Source organism: Vicugna pacos, unplaced genomic scaffold (assembly GCF_048564905.1).
Source record: "Vicugna pacos unplaced genomic scaffold, VicPac4 scaffold_17, whole genome shotgun sequence".
NCBI lineage: Eukaryota > Metazoa > Chordata > Mammalia > Artiodactyla > Camelidae > Vicugna > Vicugna pacos.
Genome location: NW_027328738.1, coordinates 7,546,813 through 7,566,022, shown reverse-complemented (window position 1 = coordinate 7,566,022; position 19,210 = coordinate 7,546,813).

Genomic DNA, 19,210 nt, shown 5'->3' with positions numbered 1-19,210 from the left:
ATTCTATATTCAGTATTCTGTTTTCTATATTCTAAATTCTGTGTTCTGCATTCAATGTTCTCAATTCTGGGTTTTGTATTCTGTTTTCCATATTCTATATTCTGTGTTCTACATTCTATATTCTGTATTCTATATTCTGCTTTCCGTATTCTATATTCTATATTCTGTTTTCTACATTGTATATTCTAAATTCTATATTCAGTATTCTGCATTCTATATTCTAAATTCTGTGTTCTAAATTGTATATTCATTTTCTATATTCAGTATTCGGTTTTGTATATTCTAAATTCTGTGTTCTACATTCTAAATTCTAAATTCTATATTCAGTAGTCTGTATTCTATATTCTAAATTCTGTGTTTTGCATTCCATGTTCTAAATGCTGGGTTCTATATTCTGTTTTCCCTATTCTAAATTCTGTGTTCTACATTCTATATTCTGTACTCAATATTCTGCATTCCCTATTCTATATTCTATACTCTGTGTTCTACATTCTATATTCTAAATTCTATATTCAGTATTCTGTATTCTATATTCTAAATATTGTGTTCTGCATTCCATGTTCTAAATTCTGGGTTCTAATTTCTATACTCTATATTCTATATTCTTTGTTCTTCATTGTATATTCTATATTCTATATTCAGTATTCCATATTCTATATTCTATATTCTGGGTTCTGCATTCCATGTTCTAAAATCCATATTCAGTATTCTGTATTCTATATTCTATATTCTATATTCTGAGTTCTGCTATCCATGTTCTAAATTATATATTCAGTATTCTGTATTCTATAATCTAATTGCTGTGTTCCGCATTCTATGTTCTAAATTCTATATTAAGTATTCTGTATTCTATATTGTAAATTCTGTGTTCCGCATTCTATGTTCTAAATTCTTTATTCATTATTCTGTATTCTTTATTCTAAATTCTGTGTTCGGCATTCCATGTTCAAAATACTGGGTTCTACATTCTATATACTATAATCTATATTGTGTGTTCTACATTCTATATTCTAAATTCGATATTCAGTATTCTGTATTCTATATTCTAAATTCTGTTTCCTACATTCCATGTTATAAATTATGGGTTCTATATTCTCTATTCTTTATTCTATATTTTGTGTTCATCATTCTATATTCTATATGCTATATTCTGCATTCCGTAGTCTATATTCTATATTCTGTGTTCTGCATTCTATAATCTAAATTCTATATTCAGTAATCTGTATTCTATATTCTAAATACTGTGTTCTGCATTCCAAGTTCTAAATTCTGGGTTCTATATTCTCTATTCTATATTTTGTGTTCATCATTCTATATTCTATATGCTATATTCTGCATTCCGTAGTCTATATTCTATATTCTGTGTTCTTCATTCTATATTCTAAATTCTATATTCAGTATTCTTTATTCTATATACTAAATTCTGTGTTCTATATTCCATATTCACTAATCTGTATTCTATATTCTAAATTCTGTGTTCTGCATTCCATGTTCTTAATTCTGGGTTCTATATTCTGTTCTCCATTTTCTAAATTCTGTGTTCTACATTCTATATTCTGTTTTCCATTTTCTGCTTTACGTATTCTACATTCCATATTCTGTGTTCTACATTCTATATTCTAAATTTTATATTCAGTATTCTGTGGTATATACTCTAAATTCTGTGTTCTGAATTCCATGTTCTAAATTTTGGATTCTGTATTCTGTTTTCCATATTCTATATTTGTGTTCTATATTATATATACTTTATTCTATATTCTGCATTCCGTATCCTATATTCTAAATTCTGAGTTCTACATTCTATATTCTAAGTTCTATACTCAGTATTCTGTATTCTATATTCTAAATTCTGTGTTCTAAATTCCAAGTTCTAAATTCTGGGTTCTATATCCTCTATTCTATTTTCTATATTCTGTGTTCAACATTCGATATTCTAAATACTTTATTCAGCATTCTGTGTTCTATATTCTAAATTCTGTGTTCTACATTCTATATTCTAAATTCTATTTTCAGTTGTATGTATTCTATATTCTAAATTCAGTGTTCTGCATTCCATGTTCTAAATTCTGGGTTCTGTATTCTGTTTTCCATATTCTATATTCTGTGTTCTACATTCTATATTCTGTATTCTATATTCTGCTTTCCGTATTCTATATTCTATATTCTGTTTTCTACATTGTATATTCTAAATTCTATATTCAGTATTCTGCATTCTATATTCTAAATTCTGTGTTCTAAATTGTATATTCAATTTCTATATTCAGTATTCGGTTTTGTATATTCTAAATTCTGTGTTCTACATTCTAAATTCTAAATTCTATATTCAGTAGTCTGTATTCTATATTCTAAATTCTGTGTTTTGCATTCCATGTTCTAAATGCTGGGTTCTATATTCTGTTTTCCATATTCTAAATTCTGTGTTCTACATTCTATATTCTGTACTCAATATTCTGCATTCCCTATTCTATATTCTATACTCTGTGTTCTACATTCTATATTCTAAATTCTATATTCAGTATTCTGTATTCTATATTCTAAATATTGTGTTCTGCATTCCATGTTCTAAATTCTGGGTTCTAATTTCTATACTCTATATTCTATATTCTTTGTTCTTCATTGTATATTCTATATTCTATATTCAGTATTCCATATTCTATATTCTATATTCTGGGTTCTGCATTCCATGTTCTAACATCCATATTCAGTATTCTGTATTCTGTATTCTATATTCTGAGTTCTGCTATCCATGTTCTAAATTATATATTCAGTATTCTGTATTCTATAATCTAATTGCTGTGTTCCGCATTCTATGTTCTAAATTCTATATTAAGTATTCTGTATTCTATATTGTAAATTCTGTGTTCCGCATTCTATGTTCTAAATTCTTTATTCAGTATTCTGTATTCTTTATTCTAAATTCTGTGTTCGGCATTCCATGTTCAAAATACTGGGTTCTACATTCTATATAGTATAATCTATATTGTGTGTTCTACATTCTATATTCTAAATTCGATATTCAGTATTCTGTATTCTATATTCTAAATTCTGTTTCCTACATTCCATGTTATAAATTATGGGTTCTATATTCTCTATTCTTTATTCTATATTTTGTGTTCATCATTCTATATTCTATATGCTATATTCTGCATTCCGTAGTCTATATTCTATATTCTGTGTTCTGCATTCTATAATCTAAATTCTATATTCAGTAATCTGTATTCTATATTCTAAATACTGTGTTCTGCATTCCAAGTTCTAAATTCTGGGTTCTATATTCTCTATTCTATATTTTGTGTTCATCATTCTATATTCTATATGCTATATTCTGCATTCCGTAGTCTATATTCTATATTCTGTGTTCTTCATTCTATATTCTAAATTCTATATTCAGTATTCTGTATTCTATATACTAAATTCTGTGTTCTATATTCCATATTCACTAATCTGTATTCTATGTTCTAAATTCTGTGTTCTGCATTCCATGTTCTTAATTCTGGGTTCTATATTCTGTTTTCCATTTTCTAAATTCTGTGTTCTACATTCTATATTCTGTTTTCCATTTTCTGCTTTACGTATTCTACATTCCATATTCTGTGTTCTACATTCTATATTCTAAATTTTATATTCAGTATTCTGTGGTATATACTCTAAATTCTGTGTTCTGAATTCCATGTTCTAAATTTTGGATTCTGTATTCTGTTTTCCATATTCTATATTTGTGTTCTATATTATATATACTTTATTCTATATTCTGCATTCCGTATCCTATATTCTAAATTCTGAGTTCTACATTCTATATTCTAAGTTCTATACTCAGTATTCTGTATTCTATATTCTAAATTCTGTGTTCTAAATTCCAAGTTCTAAATTCTGGGTTCTATATCCTCTATTCTATTTTCTATATTCTGTGTTCAACATTCGATATTCTAAATACTTTATTCAGCATTCTGTGTTCTATATTCTAAATTCTGTGTTCTACATTCTATATTCTAAATTCTATTTTCAGTTGTATGTATTCTATATTCTAAATTCAGTGTTCTGCATTCCATGTTCTAAATTCTGGGTTCTGTATTCTGTTTTCCATATTCTATATTCTGTGTTCTACATTCTATATTCTGTATTCTATATTCTGCTTTCCGTATTCTATATTCTATATTCTGTTTTCTACATTGTATATTCTAAATTCTATATTCAGTATTCTGCATTCTATATTCTAAATTCTGTGTTCTAAATTGTATATTCAATTTCTATATTCAGTATTCGGTTTTGTATATTCTAAATTCTGTGTTTTGCATTCCATGTTCTAAATGCTGGGTTCTATATTCTGTTTTCCATATTCTAAATTCTGTGTTCTACATTCTATATTCTGTACTCAATATTCTGCATTCCCTATTCTATATTCTATACTCTGTGTTCTACATTCTATATTCTAAATTCTATATTCAGTATTCTGTATTCTATATTCTAAATATTGTGTTCTGCATTCCATGTTCTAAATTCTGGGTTCTAATTTCTATACTCTATATTCTATATTCTTTGTTCTTCATTGTATATTCTATATTCTATATTCAGTATTCCATATTCTATATTCTATATTCTTGGTTCTGCATTCCATGTTCTAAAATCCATATTCAGTATTCTGTATTCTATATTCTATATTCTGAGTTCTGCTATCCATGTTCTAAATTATATATTCAGTATTCTGTATTCTATAATCTAATTGCTGTGTTCCGCATTCTATGTTCTAAATTCTATATTAAGTATTCTGTATTCTATATTGTAAATTCTGTGTTCCGCATTCTATGTTCTAAATTCTTTATTCAGTATTCTGTATTCTTTATTCTAAATTCTGTGTTCGGCATTCCATGTTCAAAATACTGGGTTCTACATTCTATATAGTATAATCTATATTGTGTGTTCTACATTCTATATTCTAAATTCGATATTCAGTATTCTGTATTCTATATTCTAAATTCTGTTTCCTACATTCCATGTTATAAATTATGGGTTCTATATTCTCTATTCTTTATTCTATATTTTGTGTTCATCATTCTATATTCTATATGCTATATTCTGCATTCCGTAGTCTATATTCTATATTCTGTGTTCTGCATTCTATAATCTAAATTCTATATTCAGTAATCTGTATTCTATATTCTAAATACTGTGTTCTGCATTCCAAGTTCTAAATTCTGGGTTCTATATTCTCTATTCTATATTTTGTGTTCATCATTCTATATTCTATATGCTATATTCTGCATTCCGTAGTCTATATTCTAGATTCTGTGTTCTTCATTCTATATTCTAAATTCTATATTCAGTATTCTGTATTCTATATACTAAATTCTGTGTTCTATATTCCATATTCACTAATCTGTATTCTATATTCTAAATTCTGTGTTCTGCATTCCATGTTCTTAATTCTGGGTTCTATATTCTGTTCTCCATTTTCTAAATTCTGTGTTCTACATTCTATATTCTGTTTTCCATTTTCTGCTTTACGTATTCTACATTCCATATTCTGTGTTCTACATTCTATATTCTAAATTTTATATTCAGTATTCTGTGGTATATACTCTAAATTCTGTGTTCTGAATTCCATGTTCTAAATTTTGGATTCTGTATTCTGTTTTCCATATTCTATATTTGTGTTCTATATTATATATACTTTATTCTATATTCTGCATTCCGTATCCTATATTCTAAATTCTGAGTTCTACATTCTATATTCTAAGTTCTATACTCAGTATTCTGTATTCTATATTCTAAATTCTGTGTTCTAAATTCCAAGTTCTAAATTCTGGGTTCTATATCCTCTATTCTATTTTCTATATTCTGTGTTCAACATTCGATATTCTAAATACTTTATTCAGCATTCTGTGTTCTATATTCTAAATTCTGTGTTCTACATTCTATATTCTAAATTCTATTTTCAGTTGTATGTATTCTATATTCTAAATTCAGTGTTCTGCATTCCATGTTCTAAATTCTGGGTTCTGTATTCTGTTTTCCATATTCTATATTCTGTGTTCTACATTCTATATTCTGTATTCTATATTCTGCTTTCCGTATTCTATATTCTATATTCTGTTTTCTACATTGTATATTCTAAATTCTATATTCAGTATTCTGCATTCTATATTCTAAATTCTGTGTTCTAAATTGTATATTCAATTTCTATATTCAGTATTCGGTTTTGTATATTCTAAATTCTGTGTTCTACATTCTAAATTCTAAATTCTATATTCAGTAGTCTGTATTCTATATTCTAAATTCTGTGTTTTGCATTCCATGTTCTAAATGCTGGGTTCTATATTCTGTTTTCCATATTCTAAATTCTGTGTTCTACATTCTATATTCTGTACTCAATATTCTGCATTCCCTATTCTATATTCTATACTCTGTGTTCTACATTCTATATTCTAAATTCTATATTCAGTATTCTGTATTCTATATTCTAAATATTGTGTTCTGCATTCCATGTTCTAAATTCTGGGTTCTAATTTCTATACTCTATATTCTATATTCTTTGTTCTTCATTGTATATTCTATATTCTATATTCAGTATTCCATATTCTATATTCTATATTCTGGGTTCTGCATTCCATGTTCTAACATCCATATTCAGTATTCTGTATTCTGTATTCTATATTCTGAGTTCTGCTATCCATGTTCTAAATTATATATTCAGTATTCTGTATTCTATAATCTAATTGCTGTGTTCCGCATTCTATGTTCTAAATTCTATATTAAGTATTCTGTATTCTATATTGTAAATTCTGTGTTCCGCATTCTATGTTCTAAATTCTTTATTCAGTATTCTGTATTCTTTATTCTAAATTCTGTGTTCGGCATTCCATGTTCAAAATACTGGGTTCTACATTCTATATACTATAATCTATATTGTGTGTTCTACATTCTATATTCTAAATTCGATATTCAGTATTCTGTATTCTATATTCTAAATTCTGTTTCCTACATTCCATGTTATAAATTATGGGTTCTATATTCTCTATTCTTTATTCTATATTTTGTGTTCATCATTCTATATTCTATATGCTATATTCTGCATTCCGTAGTCTATATTCTATATTCTGTGTTCTGCATTCTATAATCTAAATTCTATATTCAGTAATCTGTATTCTATATTCTAAATACTGTGTTCTGCATTCCAAGTTCTAAATTCTGGGTTCTATATTCTCTATTCTATATTTTGTGTTCATCATTCTATATTCTATATGCTATATTCTGCATTCCATAGTCTATATTCTATATTCTGTGTTCTTCATTCTATATTCTAAATTCTATATTCAGTATTCTGTATTCTATATACTAAATTCTGTGTTCTATATTCCATATTCACTAATCTGTATTCTATATTCTAAATTCTGTGTTCTGCATTCCATGTTCTTAATTCTGGGTTCTATATTCTGTTTTCCATTTTCTAAATTCTGTGTTCTACATTCTATATTCTGTTTTCCATTTTCTGCTTTACGTATTCTACATTCCATATTCTGTGTTCTACATTCTATATTCTAAATTTTATATTCAGTATTCTGTGGTATATACTCTAAATTCTGTGTTCTGAATTCCATGTTCTAAATTTTGGATTCTGTATTCTGTTTTCCATATTCTATATTTGTGTTCTATATTATATATACTTTATTCTATATTCTGCATTCCGTATCCTATATTCTAAATTCTGAGTTCTACATTCTATATTCTAAGTTCTATACTCAGTATTCTGTATTCTATATTCTAAATTCTGTGTTCTAAATTCCAAGTTCTAAATTCTGGGTTCTATATCCTCTATTCTATTTTCTATATTCTGTGTTCAACATTCGATATTCTAAATACTTTATTCAGCATTCTGTGTTCTATATTCTAAATTCTGTGTTCTACATTCTATATTCTAAATTCTATTTTCAGTTGTATGTATTCTATATTCTAAATTCAGTGTTCTGCATTCCATGTTCTAAATTCTGGGTTCTGTATTCTGTTTTCCATATTCTATATTCTGTGTTCTACATTCTATATTCTGTATTCTATATTCTGCTTTCCGTATTCTATATTCTATATTCTGTTTTCTACATTGTATATTCTAAATTCTATATTCAGTATTCTGCATTCTATATTCTAAATTCTGTGTTCTAAATTGTATATTCAATTTCTATATTCAGTATTCGGTTTTGTATATTCTAAATTCTGTGTTCTACATTCTAAATTCTAAATTCTATATTCAGTAGTCTGTATTCTATATTCTAAATACTGTGTTTTGCATTCCATGTTCTAAATGCTGGGTTCTATATTCTGTTTTCCATATTCTAAATTCTGTGTTCTACATTCTATATTCTGTACTCAATATTCTGCATTCCCTATTCTATATTCTATACTCTGTGTTCTACATTCTATATTCTAAATTCTATATTCAGTATTCTGTATTCTATATTCTAAATATTGTGTTCTGCATTCCATGTTCTAAATTCTGGGTTCTAATTTCTATACTCTATAATCTATATTCTTTGTTCTTCATTGTATATTCTATATTCTATATTCAGTATTCCATATTCTATATTCTATATTCTGGGTTCTGCATTCCATGTTCTAAAATCCATATTCAGTATTCTGTATTCTATATTCTATATTCTGAGTTCTGCTATCCATGTTCTAAATTATATATTCAGTATTCTGTATTCTATAATCTAATTGCTGTGTTCCGCATTCTATGTTCTAAATTCTATATTAAGTATTCTGTATTCTATATTGTAAATTCTGTGTTCCGCATTCTATGTTCTAAATTCTTTATTCAGTATTCTGTATTCTTTATTCTAAATTCTGTGTTCGGCATTCCATGTTCAAAATACTGGGTTCTACATTCTATATACTATAATCTATATTGTGTGTTCTACATTCTATATTCTAAATTCGATATTCAGTATTCTGTATTCTATATTCTAAATTCTGTTTCCTACATTCCATGTTATAAATTATGGGTTCTATATTCTCTATTCTTTATTCTATATTTTGTGTTCATCATTCTATATTCTATATGCTATATTCTGCATTCCGTAGTCTATATTCTATATTCTGTGTTCTGCATTCTATAATCTAAATTCTATATTCAGTAATCTGTATTCTATATTCTAAATACTGTGTTCTGCATTCCAAGTTCTAAATTCTGGGTTCTATATTCTCTATTCTATATTTTGTGTTCATCATTCTATATTCTATATGCTATATTCTGCATTCCGTAGTCTATATTCTATATTCTGTGTTCTTCATTCTATATTCTAAATTCTATATTCAGTATTCTGTATTCTATATACTAAATTCTGTGTTCTATATTCCATATTCACTAATCTGTATTCTATATTCTAAATTCTGTGTTCTGCATTCCATGTTCTTAATTCTGGGTTCTATATTCTGTTTTCCATTTTCTAAATTCTGTGTTCTACATTCTATATTCTGTATTCTATATTCTGCTTTCCGTATTCTATATTCTATATTCTGTTTTCTACATTGTATATTCTAAATTCTATATTCAGTATTCTGCATTCTATATTCTAAATTCTGTGTTCTAAATTGTATATTCAATTTCTATATTCAGTATTCGGTTTTGTATATTCTAAATTCTGTGTTTTGCATTCCATGTTCTAAATGCTGGGTTCTATATTCTGTTTTCCATATTCTAAATTCTGTGTTCTACATTCTATATTCTGTACTCAATATTCTGCATTCCCTATTCTATATTCTATACTCTGTGTTCTACATTCTATATTCTAAATTCTATATTCAGTATTCTGTATTCTATATTCTAAATATTGTGTTCTGCATTCCATGTTGTAAATTCTGGGTTCTAATTTCTATACTCTATATTCTATATTCTTTGTTCTTCATTGTATATTCTATATTCTATATTCAGTATTCCATATTCTATATTCTATATTCTTGGTTCTGCATTCCATGTTCTAAAATCCATATTCAGTATTCTGTATTCTATATTCTATATTCTGAGTTCTGCTATCCATGTTCTAAATTATATATTCAGTATTCTGTATTCTATAATCTAATTGCTGTGTTCCGCATTCTATGTTCTAAATTCTATATTAAGTATTCTGTATTCTATATTGTAAATTCTGTGTTCCGCATTCTATGTTCTAAATTCTTTATTCAGTATTCTGTATTCTTTATTCTAAATTCTGTGTTCGGAATTCCATGTTCAAAATACTGGGTTCTACATTCTATATACTATAATCTATATTGTGTGTTCTACATTCTATATTCTAAATTCGATATTCAGTATTCTGTATTCTATATTCTAAATTCTGTTTCCTACATTCCATGTTATAAATTATGGGTTCTATATTCTCTATTCTTTATTCTATATTTTGTGTTCATCATTCTATATTCTATATGCTATATTCTGCATTCCGTAGTCTATATTCTATATTCTGTGTTCTGCATTCTATAATCTAAATTCTATATTCAGTAATCTGTATTCTATATTCTAAATACTGTGTTCTGCATTCCAAGTTCTAAATTCTGGGTTCTATATTCTCTATTCTATATTTTGTGTTCATCATTCTATATTCTATATGCTATATTCTGCATTCCGTATTCTATATTCTATATTCTGTGTTCTTCATTCTATATTCTAAATTCTATATTCAGTATTCTGTATTCTATATACTAAATTCTGTGTTCTATATTCCATATTCACTAATCTGTATTCTATATTCTAAATTCTGTGTTCTGCATTCCATGTTCTTAATTCTGGGTTCTATATTCTGTTCTCCATTTTCTAAATTCTGTGTTCTACATTCTATATTCTGTTTTCCATTTTCTGCTTTACGTATTCTACATTCCATAATCTGTGTTCTACATTCTATATTCTAAATTTTATATTCAGTATTCTGTGGTATATACTCTAAATTCTGTGTTCTGAATTCCATGTTCTAAATTTTGGATTCTGTATTCTGTTTTCCATATTCTATATTAGTGTTCTATATTATATATACTTTATTCTATATTCTGCATTCCGTATCCTATATTCTAAATTCTGAGTTCTACATTCTATATTCTAAGTTCTATACTCAGTATTCTGTATTCTATATTCTAAATTCTGTGTTCTAAATTCCAAGTTCTAAATTCTGGGTTCTATATCCTCTATTCTATTTTCTATATTCTGTGTTCAACATTCGATATTCTAAATACTTTATTCAGCATTCTGTGTTCTATATTCTAAATTCTGTGTTCTACATTCTATATTCTAAATTCTATTTTCAGTTGTATGTATTCTATATTCTAAATTCAGTGTTCTGCATTCCATGTTCTAAATTCTGGGTTCTGTATTCTGTTTTCCATATTCTATATTCTGTGTTCTACATTCTATATTCTGTATTCTATATTCTGCTTTCCGTATTCTATATTCTATATTCTGTTTTCTACATTGTATATTCTAAATTCTATATTCAGTATTCTGCATTCTATATTCTAAATTCTGTGTTCTAAATTGTATATTCAATTTCTATATTCAGTATTCGGTTTTGTATATTCTAAATTCTGTGTTCTACATTCTAAATTCTAAATTCTATATTCAGTAGTCTGTATTCTATATTCTAAATTCTGTGTTTTGCATTCCATGGTCTAAATGCTGGGTTCTATATTCTGTTTTCCATATTCTAAATTCTGTGTTCTACATTCTATATTCTGTACTCAATATTCTGCATTCCCTATTCTATATCCTACACTCTGTGTTCTACATTCTATATTCTAAATTCTATATTCAGTATTCTGTATTCTATATTCTAAATATTGTGTTCTGCATTCCATGTTCTAAATTCTGGGTTCCAATTTCTATACTCTATATTCTATATTCTTTGTTCTTCATTGTATATTCTATATTCTATATTCAGTATTCCATATTCTATATTCTATATTCTGGGTTCTGCATTCCATGTTCTAAAATCCATATTCAGTATTCTGTATTCTATATTCTATATTCTGAGTTCCGCTATCCATGTTCTAAATTATATATTCAGTATTCTGTATTCTATAATCTAATTGCTGTGTTCCGTATTCTATGTTCTAAATTCTATATTAAGTATTCTGTATTCTATATTGTAAATTCTGTGTTCCGCATTCTATGTTCTAAATTCTTTATTCAGTATTCTGTATTCTTTATTCTAAATTCTGTGTTCTGCATTCCATGTTCTAAATTCTGGGTTCTATATTCTCTATTCTATATTCTATATTCTGTGTTCTAAATTCTATATTCTAAATTCTATATTCAGTATTTCGTATTCTATATTTTATATTCTGTGTTCTGCATTCCATGTTCTATAATTCATATCCGGTATTCTGTATTCTATATACTAAATACTGTATTCTGCTTTCCATGTTCTAAATTCTGGGTTCTATATTTTCTATTCTATATTCTATATTCTGTGTTCATTTTTCTATATTCTATATTCTATATTCTGCATTCCGAACCCTATATTCTATATTCTGTGTTCTGCATTATATTCTGTATTCAATATTCTGCATTCCATATCTATCATTACATATTCTGTGTTCTAATTTCTATATTCTAATTTTGATATTCAGTATTCTGTATTCTATATTCTAAATTCTTTGTTCTACATTCCATGTTCTTATTTCTGGGTTCTATATTTTCTGTTCTATATTCTATATTCTGTGTTCATCATTCTATATTCTATATTCTATATTCTGCATTCTGAAGTCTATATTCCAGATTCTGGGTTCTACATTCTATATTCTGTATTCTATATTTTGCATTCCGTATTCTACATTGTATATTCTGTGTCCTTGATTGTATAATCTAAATCCTTTGTTCAGTATTCCGTATTCTATATTCGATACTTTGTGTTCTACATTCTATATTCTAAATTCTATATTCAGTATTCTGTATTCTATATTCTAAATATTGTGTTCTGCATTCCACGTTCTAAATTCTGTGTTCTATATTCTATACTCTATATTCTATATTCTGTGTTCTACATTGTATATTCTAAATTCTATATTCAGTATTCCATATTCTATATTCTATATTCTGGGTTCTTCATTCCATGTTCTAATATCTATATTCAGTATTCTGTATTCTATATTCTAAATTCTGAGTTCTGCTTTCCATGTTCTAAATTCTATATTCAGTATTCTGTATTCTATATCCTAATTGCTTTGTTCCGCATTCTACTTTCTAAATTCTATATTAAGTATTCAGTATTCTATATTGTAAATTCTGTGTTCCGCATTTTATGTTCTAAATACTATATTCAGTATTCTGTATTCTATATTCTAAATTCTGTGTTCGGCATGCCATGTTAAAATTCTGGGTTCTATATTCTATATTCTATAATTAATATTCTGTGTTCTACATTCTATATTCTAAATTCTATATTTAGTATTCTGTATTTTATATTCCAAATTCTGTGTTCTGCATTTCATGTTCTAAATTCTGGGTTCTATAATCTGTTTTCAATATTCTAAATTCTGTGTTCTACATTCTATATTCTGTATTCAGTGTTCTGCAATACGTATTCTGCATTCAATATACTGTGTTCTACATTCTATATTCTAAATTAGATATTCAGTATTCTGTATTCTATATTCTAAATTCTGTGTTCTACATTCCATGTTATAAATTCTGGGTTCTCTATTCTCTATTCTTTATTCTATAATTTGTGTTCATCATTCTATATTCTATATAATATATTCTGCATTCCGTTGCCTATATACTATATTCTGTGTTGTACATTCTATATTTTAAATTCTATATTCAGTATTCTGTATTCTATATTCTATATTCTGTGTTCTGACTTCCATGTTCTCAATTCTGTGTTTTGTATTCTGTTTTCCATATTCTATATTCTGTGTTCTACATTCTATAATCTGTATTCTATATTCTGCATTCCAAATTCTATATTCTATATTCTGTGTTCTACAATGTATATTCTAAATTCTATATTCAGTATTCGGTATTCTATATTCTAAATTCTGTGTTCTGCTTTCCAAGTTCTAAATTCTGGGTTCTATATTCTATTTTATATATTTTGTGCTCATTATTCTAAATTCTATATTCTAGATTCCGTAGTCTATATTCTATATTCTGTGCTCTTCATTCTATATTCTAAATTCTATATTCAGTAATCTGTATTCTATATTCTAAATACTGTGTTCTGCTTTCCAAGTTCTAAATTCAGGGTTCTATATACTCTATTCTATATTTTGTGCTCATTATTCTATATTCTATATTCTATATTCTGCATTCCGTAGACTATATTCAATATTCTGTGTTCTTCATTCTATATTATAAATTCTATATTCAGTATTCTGTATTCTATATACTAAATTCTGTGTTCTACATTCTATATTCACTAATCTGTATTCTATATTCTTAATTCTGTGTTCTGCATTCCATGTTCTAAATTCTGAGTTCTATATTCTGTTTTCCATATTCTAAATTCTGTGTTCTATATTCTATATTCTGTTTTCCATATTCTGCAATCCGTATTCTACATTCCATGTTCTGTGTCCTACATTCTATATTCCAAATTTTATATTCAGTATTCTGTAGTATATACTCTAAATTCTGTGTTCTGCATTCCATGTTCTAAATTTTGGTTTCTGTATTCTGTTTTCCATATTCTATATTTGTGTTCTATATTCTATATTCTTTATTCTATATTCTACTTTCCGTATCCTATATTCTAAATTCTGTGTTCTACATTATATATTCTAAGTTCGATACTCAGTATTCTGTTTTCTATATTCTAAATTCTGTGTTCTAAATTCCATGTTCTAAATTCTGGGTTCTATATTCTCTCTTCTAGTTTCTATATTCTGTGTTCAACATTCGATATTCTAAATACTATATTCAGCATTGTGTGTTCTATATTCTAAATTCTGTGTTCTACTTTCTATATTCTAATTTCTATTTTCAGTTCTATGTATTCTATATGATACATTCAGTGTTCTGCATTCCATGTACTAAATTCTGGGTTCTGTATTCTGTTTTCCTTATTCTATATTCTCTGTTCTACATTCTATATTCTGTATTCTATATTCTGCATTCCGTATTCTACATTCCATATTCTGTGTTCTACTTTCTATATTCAAAATTTTATATTCAGTATTCTGTATTCTATATTCTAAACTCTGTGTTGTGCATTCCATGTTCTAAATTCTCGTTTCTGTATTCTGTTTTTCATATTCTACATTCTGGGTTATACCTTCTATATTCTGTATCATGTATTTTGCATTTCGTATTCTACATTCCATATTCTGTGTCCTACATTCTATAATCTAAATTCTATATTCAGTATTCTGTATTCTATATTCTAAATTCTGTGTTCTGCATTTCGTGTTCCAAATTCAGGGTTGTATATTCTATACACTATATTCTATATTTTGTGTTCTACATTCTATATTCTAAATTCTATATTTAGTATTCCGTATTCTATATTGTATATTCTGAGTTCTGCATTCCATGTTCTATACTCCATATTCGGTATTCTGTATTCTATATACTAAATACTGAATTCTGCTTTCCATGTTCTAAATTCTGGGTTCTATATTCTCAACTCTAAATTCTCTATTCTGTGTTCTACATTGTATATTCTAAATTCTATATTCAGTATTCTGTTTTTTATATTCTATATTCTGTGTTCAACATTCTATATTCGAAATTCTATATTCAGTATTCTGTTTTCTATATTCTAAATTCTGTGTTCTGCATTCAATGTTCTCAATTCTGGGTTTTGTATTCTGTTTTCCATATTCTATACTCTGTGTTCTACATTCTATATTCTGTATTTTATATTCTGCTTTCCGTATTCTATATTCTATATTCTGTTTTCTACATTGTATATTCTAAATTCTATATTCAGTATTCTGTATTCTATATTCTAAATTCTGTGTTCTAAATTGTATATTCATATTCTATATTCAGTATTCGGTTTTGTATATTCTAAATTCTGTGTTCTACATTCTAAATTCTAAATTCTATATTCAGTAGTCTGTATTCTATATTCTAAATTCTGTGTTTTGCATTCCATGTTCTAAATGCTGGGTTCTATATACTGTTTTCCATATTCTAAATTCTGTGTTCTACATTCTATATTCTGTACTCAATATTCTGCATTCCCTTTTCTGTATTCTATACTCTGTGTTCTACATTCTATATTCTAAATTCTATATTCAGTATTCTGTATTCTATATTCTAAATATTGTGTTCTGCATTCCATGTTCTAAATTCTGGGTTGTATTTTCTATACTCTATATTCTATATTCTGTGTTCTTCATTGTATATTCTATATTCTATATTCAGTATTCCATATTCTATATTCTATATTCTGGGTTCTGCATTCCATGTTCTAAAATCCATATTCAGTATTCTGTATTCTATATTCTATATTCTGAGTTCTGCTATCCATGTTCTAAATTATATATTCAGTATTCTGTATTCTATATTCTAATTGCTGTGTTCCGCATTCTTTGTTCTAAATTCTATATTAAGTATTCTGTATTCTATATTGTAAATTCTGTGTTCCGCATTCTATGTTCTAAATTCTTTATTCAGTATTCTGTATTCTTTATTCTAAATTCTGTGTTCGGCATTCCATGTTCAAAATACTGGGTTCTACATTCTATATACTATAATCTATATTGTGTGTTCTACATTCTATATTCTAAATTCGATATTCAGTATTCTGTATTCTATATTCTAAATTCTGTGTCCTACATTCCATGTTATAAATTTTGGGTTCTATATTCTCTATTCTTTATTCTATATTTTGTGTTCATCATTCTATATTCTATATGCTATATTCTGCATTCCGTAGTCTATATTCTATATTCTGTGTTCTGCATTCTATAATCTAAATTCTATATTCAGTAATCTGTATTCTATATTCTAAATACTGTGTTCTGCATTCCAAGTTCTAAATTCTGGGTTCTATATTCTCTATTCTATATTTTGTGTTCATCATTCTATATTCTATATGCTATATTCTGCATTCCGTAGTCTATATTCTATATTCTGTGTTCTTCATTCTATATTCTAAATTCTATATTCAGTATTCTGTATTCTATATTCTAAATTCTGTGTTCTGCATTCCATGTTCTTAATTCTGGGTTCTATATTCTGTTTTCCATTTTCTAAATTCTGTGTTCTACATTCTATATTCTGTTTTCCATTTTCTGCTTTACGTATTCTACATTCCATATTCTGTGTTCTACATTCTATATTCTAAATTTTATATTCAGTATTCTGTAGTATATACTCTAAATTCTGTGTTCTGAATTCCATGTTCTAAATTTTGGATTCTGTATTCTGTTTTCCATATTCTATATTTGTGTTCTATATTATATATACTTTATTCTATATTCTGCATTCCGTATCCTATATTCTAAATTCTGAGTTCTACATTCTATATTCTAAGTTCTATACTCAGTATTCTGTATTCTATATTCTAAATTCTGTGTTCTAAATTCCAAGTTCTAAATTCTGGGTTCTATATCCTCTATTCTATTTTCTATATTCTGTGTTCAACATTCGATATTCTAAATACTTTATTCAGCATTCTGTGTTCTATATTCTAAATTCTGTGTTCTACATTCTATATTCTAAATTCTATTTTCAGTTGTATGTATTCTATATTCTAAATTCTGTGTTCTGCATTCCATGTTCTAAATTCTGGGTTCTGTATTCTGTTTTCCATATTCTATATTCTGTGTTCTACATTCTATATTCTGTATTCTATATTCTGCATTCCGTATTCTACATTCCATATTCTGTGTTCTACATTCTATATTCAAAATTTTATATTCAGTATTCTGTATTCTATATTCTAAATTCTGTGTTCTGCATTCCATGTTCTAAATTCTGGGTTCTATATTCTCTATTCTATATTCTATATTCTGTGTTCTAAATTCTATATTCTAAATTCTATATTCAGTATTTCGTATTCTATATTTTATATTCTGTGTTCTGCATTCCATGTTCTATAATCCATATTCGGTATTCTGTATTCTATATACTAAATACTGTATTCTGCTTTCCATGTTCTAAATTCTGGGTTCTATATTTTCTATTCTATATTCTATATTCTGTGTTCATTTTTCTATATTCTATATTCTATATTCTGCATTCCGAACCCTATATTCTATATTCTGTGTTCTGCATTATATTCTGTATTCAATATTCTGCATTCCGTATCTATCATTACATATTCTGTGTTCTAATTTCTATATTCTAATTTTGATATTCAGTATTCTGTATTCTATATTCTAAATTCTTTGTTCTACATTCCATGTTCTTATTTCTGGGTTCTATATTTTCTGTTCTATATTCTATATTCTGTGTTCATCATTCTATATTCTATATTCTATATTCTGCATTCTGAAGTCTATATTCCAGATTCTGTGTTCTACATTCTATATTCTGTATTCTATATTTTGCATTCCGTATTCTACATTGTATATTCTGTGTCCTTGATTGTATAATCTAAATCCTCTGTTCAGTATTCCGTATTCTATATTCGATACTTTGTGTTCTACATTCTATATTCTAAATTCTATATTCAGTATTCTGTATTCTATATTCTAAATATTGTGTTCTGCATTCCACGTTCTAAATTCTGTGTTCTATATTCTATACTCTATATTCTATATTCTGTGTTCTACATTGTATATTCTAAATTCTATATTCAGTATTCCATATTCTATATTCTATATTCTGGGTTCTTCATTCCATGTTCTAATATCTATATTCAGTATTCTGTATTCTATATTCTAAATTCTGAGTTCTGCTTTCCATGTTCTAAATTCTATATTCAGTATTCTGTATTCTATATTCTAATTGCTTTGTTCCGCATTCTACTTTCTAAATTCTATATTAAGTATTCTGTATTCTATATTGTAAATTCTGTGTTCCGCATTTTATGTTCTAAATACTATATTCAGTATTCTGTATTCTATATTCTAAATTCTGTGTTCGGCATGCCATGTTAAAATTCTGGGTTCTATATTCTATATTCTATAATTAATATTCTGTGTTCTACATTCTATATTCTAAATTCTATATTTAGTATTCTGTATTTTATATTCCAAATTCTGTGTTCTGCATTTCATGTTCTAAATTCTGCGTTCTATAATCTGTTTTCAATATTCTAAATTCTGTGTTCTACAT